We start from the raw sequence: 5,408 nt of genomic DNA, 5'->3' as shown, positions 1-5,408 counted from the left end.
ATCTATAAAATCCATAAAATAATGTTAAAAGCAATAACCTGATAAAGTAAAACTTAGAAAAAGGAATATAGTTTTTATGTTCCAAGTTGACAACAGGAACTCATACCCAAACAATATAACAAATACTTTTACATCCGCTTTCAGAAGAAATGAACCTTCAAATGTATCTCACACTTTCCTGAAAACCTAGACGTCAAGCACACTAACATTAAAAAAAAAAAAAAAAAAAAACCCTTAAGAAACAAGTGCTTGAAGTTTTTATCTGTACAGAAAGTTTTGCTATAGCCTTTATTTAGGGTAACAGTCGACAGTCGAATGTCTTTTTTTTTTCTTTCTTTCTTTCTTTCTTTTCTTTTTTTTTTTTTTTTTTTGACAGGCAGAGTGGACAGTGAGAGAGTGAGACAGAGAGAAAGGTCTTCCTTTTGCCGTTGGTCGAATGTCTTCTTAAGGTGAATGTTTACCATAGCAGTTAAACTGCTGCTTGGGACATGTACATCCCATATCAGAGTTCTGGAGTTCAAGTCATAGCCCCACTTCCTGTTCCATCTACACTTGATTTTAGCCAAAAGGCTGACAAGCGATTCTCCCATTCCATCTTATTACTAATGCACACCTTGCAAGGTAGCAGGTAATGATTCAAGTATTTGGATCTCCACCACCCATATGAGAAATTCAGGTTGAGTTCTGGGCTCCTGGCTTTTGCCTGGCCCACCCCCAGCTGTTGCGGCCATTTGGGGGCTGAACTAGTGAATAGAAGATATTTCTCTCTCTTTCTCTCTGTCTCTCTTTGCTGTTCAAATAAATAAAAATAAATAAATAATTTAAAATACAAGAATGGTCTTTTTTAACTGTAGAAAAAATGCAAAAACTATTTAGTAAAACAAGAGGGGTGGGTGTGTGGCTCAGCATTTAAGGCACTGCTTGGGACACCCACATTTCACTCATACCAGAGCACATGGGACCAAATCCCGCCTCCACTTCCCATCAGTTTCTAGCTACTGTGCACCTTGGGAGGCACCAGATGATAGTTCAAACACTTGGGTCATTGCCACCCATGTGGGAGACCCAGATGGAGTTCCTGGCTCCTGGCTTTGTCTTGGCCCAGCCCCATTTTTGAAATGATGGATTCTCTCTCTCTCTCTCTCTGCCCTTCAAATAATGAAATAAGCTTTAAAAAATAGATAAAACAAGAAACTTACAAGTCCTACTGGATGTTTTGAAAGGCTCAAGATAAAGAACTGCTGATGACATTTTTAGAACATGATGAACTATTTATAATCCCAACATTTTCAGAATTCAGCCTCTTTAAATGCTGCTACCTGACTGCAGAAACCAAGGGATTTAAGCTAGAAGTGCAAGCAACATGGATAGAATAGTCAAACCCAGACCAGATGGCTCTTTAATGCTATTGAAGTAGGCTGGTGGTAATGTGTTATGTAAGGATCCAGGGGGAAAAAAAGCTGCCTTCAAAAATATCTCCCTTATCCAAGAGCCCTGATGCCTGAAAGTCCACCTTTAGTAATTGGAGAAGGCGGAGAATTTATGTTGCTCTTCCCTGCCTGGTATCTACTAGTTCTAATGGTAACAATATTCTGATGTTCCTTAGGAGAGCACTTCTCTCTAGCTTTCCTTGAAAAACTTAAATATAGTTGATTCAGACCATAAATGTAGAGATAAACATGAGACACCATCTGACCAATCAGCATATCACATCCCCTGGCTTCAGCAGTTGACCCAGGGACAGACACATAACGCAAGGAGCTGCAGTTGTGGAACTATGCATGGAGAAATTGGGACAGAGATAACACTTCTTCCCCTGGAAGCTAGCAGTAAGATTGATGGAAACCTGACTCACCCTGGGGCCAGCCCCTCTCCTCCTCTCCCTCTCTTAGGCCAGCCACTCTGGTGCTGGGATTGGTGAATTCCTTTGTACGTGCCCACTTAGGTCCTCACTGACTCTGTTGGTATTTTTCAGCTCTCTGAGATAATCTGGGATGATTCACTGAAGTCTAGAAAGCAATAATGTCTATGTTTCCCACACATGTCCTCAGGACGTGTTCCAGGAACACAGTTGCCCATATGATTATGTGTTCTTAATGACTGCAAGGGGGGAAAAAGACACCCCACTTGCACAGAATCACTTGGGTTTTCTTCTTTTTTGTATCTGGCCTCTTGGAAAGGAGCTAAGTGGACAGGCAAACTTTCCCATTCCAAAAATAGACTGTACATATTGCATTAACTGTATATACAATGAGACATTCTATATACCGTAAAAACCTTCAAGTATGGTAGTCAGCAAAGATCTTTGAAATAAATTCATTTTCTTCTGCTCCTGGAAGTCTTCCATGGGGACTGACAAAATGCCAACAGTTAGGAGAGAGTGATGGTAAGATTATTTCTCTGAATGTATTTCACTTCTCCCTCACTTCCAACCCTGGCAAAGCTCCAGAAGAAATTATCTACACAACAAGGGGAGGCAGCTTAGCTCTAAGGCCCATTTACACATGTTTAGGAGTAGACAGATCCAGATTTCCATCTGCATTTTGCTCCTTCATTCCATTCTCCTTTCAAGATCACTTATGGTCTGCCTACCTTGAGACAGAGGGACACTGTGTGACAGGGATTAGAGCAACAAAAGAAACAGATGACATTTTTTTCTCTGATGTAATTATAGCTCCTGTTGGATGAAATACAATGAAGACAAACAAATTACTCAATAAAGTAATTTCAGATGATGATAAAAGTATGAAGAAAAGAAAGGCAGGCTGGTGCTGTGGCACAGGTTAAGGAGCCCACATTTGAGTGCTGGTTCAGTCCCTGCTGCTCTAGTTCTGACCCAGCTCCCTGTTAATGTGCCTGGGAAAGCAGCAGAAGATGGCCCGAGTGTTTGGGCCTATGCCACACAAGTGGGAGACCTGGATTGGAGTTTCAGGTTCCTATTTTTTTTTAAGATTTATTTATTTATTTGAAAGTCAGAGTTACACAGAGAGCGAACAAGAGGCAGAGAGAGAGGTCTTCCATCCGCTGGTTCACTCCCCAATTGGCTGCAATGGACGGAGCTGCACCGATCTGAAGCCAGGAGCCAGGAGCTTCTCCTGGGTCTCCTACATGGGTGAAGGGGCCCATTGACTTGGGCCATCAACTGCTTTCCCAGGACATAGCAGAGAGCTGGATTGGAAGAGGAGCAGCCGGGTCTCGAACTGGTGCCCATATGGGATGCTGGCACTGCAGGCGGCAGTTTAACCCGCTACACCACAGCACAGGCCCTGGAGTTCCGGGTTCCTGACTTCAGCATGGCAAAGCCCCAGGCAATGCAGCCATCTGGGGGAGTGAACCAGAGGATGGAAGATCTCAATCCCTCTCTCTGTCTCTGTCTCTTCCTCTCTTTGTCATTCGGCCTTTTGAAAAAATAAATAAATGTTTGCAAAATAAAAGAGTGCTTTGGCATGGGAGATTGGTGAGTGAGGATGTACAGTTTCTGTTCCCCAAGGCTGCCCCAGCACATAACCAGAAGTTCAGGAGCTCAAATGATGCACACTTATCACCGTAGGAGGACAGAAGTTTCACTGGGCCATGCCTCCTCCAGGGGCTCAGAGGGGATCTGTTTCCCTGCCTGTTCTGCTTCTAGAGGTCACTGCCTTCCTTCACCTTGGCACCTCCCTCCGTCTCCACAGCCAGCAGAGGAACGTCTTCAAGTCACTCTGACCCACCCGCTGCCTTCTTTTCTGGGTGAGGACCATTGTGAAGACACTGGGCTCACCCAGGTAAGCCAGGATGATCTCCCCACCTCAGAGTCCTTGGCTTAATGAGATCTCAAAAGTCCCTTTGCTTCCCTGGGGTAACAATCTCACGGGTCCCAGAGGTAGAACACAGACGTGGGGGGAGAGGGATGATTAGTCTGACTACACAGAGAGTAAAGGAGGAAAGCCAGGGTGAGTGCAAGCCTCGGAGTGCAGCGGGGAGCCAGGAGGGCAGGGATCTGATAGAAATCTGTAACAAGACGACTGTGTGGATAAAGGGACTGGTGATGAAAAGATGAGCGGGCTATGGCTGTGCTTCAGGACAAAGATGAGGACCTAAACCCCAGGAACGTGGCTTAGCTTCTCTGTGGCTCAGGAACCTTGTTATAAAATGAAGTGACTATTGCAGTGTTGTACTGAGTAAGCAGCACTGCGTGTTAAAAATCCAGTGTATTACTGGACTCCAGACAGTGCTCGACCATTGGTACGTATTGTTTTCATTGTGCTTTAAAGCTTAAATTCTAATAACAATATTAGAGCATGAAAGAAACCTAAAGGGTTAAGAAGATGAACATCTGTGGGAGAAGCAACTTGCCCAAGGATCCCTGTAGTCAGCAGTCAGCTAGAAAGCGAGGTATCACAGGGAAGCATGGAGAAAGAGCCGCTTCCTGTCCTGACGATGACAGAAAAGGTAGCTCAGAGCTCAGCAGGAAAGGCCTGCGAGAGGCTGACCCTGTGAAGCTCACAGGCAAAGGCCTTGTGGACGGGGTGGGGGTGGGAGGAGCTGGTTTCAGATCCTATTTAGTGCTTACTGACTGTGTCATCTAGAGCAAGTCACTTAATCTCCACTTGCCAATTTTTCTTCCTTAAAAATGGGCTTACTATTCCATTCCACAAAGTTGTCATGAAGCTAAAATGCGAAAGCATAAGAGCATTTTGTAAACTGCCAAGGCTGTAAAATGAAATCTTTTTATGCCTCTTCTCCCAAGTAGCCTATTTTCCGTTCCCCTCGAATCCTGGAAGGCATGGGACATGTTTGCTTTCTGTTGTACCAGTTCTTACTTTTCCACAAGAGCTTTTGCCAGAGTGATAGTCTTCTAATGCCCCTGTCTAGAGAACAGATCCAGCCACATTGTCCGATTCCTACTTCTGACATATCAGTTTTTCCCATCAAAAGCTGATATTCAAATGGAAAATGTGCCTTCTGCAATCATATGGTGCTAGCTTTTCATTTCTGCAAGTTTTTTTTTTTTTCTGCTTGAAAGTTCATTTGTTACAAACTGGAATTTAGATGCAATAAAAATAACTGTACTCTACAGAAATATAGAATAGATTTGAGGCATATGCAACTGGGAATTATTTATAGCAAAGTCAGTTAAGGTTGTATTTAGTTAACTAACATATATATACTTTACATAATAGAGTGTGGAGAAGCTTTACAAAGCATTAGAGATGACGAGAGTTCTGAGACCAATCAGCAGAGAGAAGTCAATGCTACTATCACCCAAAGGCCCAAGCTAAAATGATAATCATACTCGTGGTGTTCACACACATGAGCTTCAGTAATGCCAGCTTGCATATGGCTTCTCTGATACTAAACTGCGACTACCTGCTGTGACTACAACAGGACCCCCCCCCCCGACCCCCCACCCCCACCCCACCAGCACT

Source organism: Oryctolagus cuniculus, chromosome 7, assembly GCF_964237555.1.
Source record: "Oryctolagus cuniculus chromosome 7, mOryCun1.1, whole genome shotgun sequence".
In the NCBI taxonomy this organism is placed as follows: domain Eukaryota; kingdom Metazoa; phylum Chordata; class Mammalia; order Lagomorpha; family Leporidae; genus Oryctolagus; species Oryctolagus cuniculus.
Note: the sequence above shows the minus strand (reverse complement) of the source record.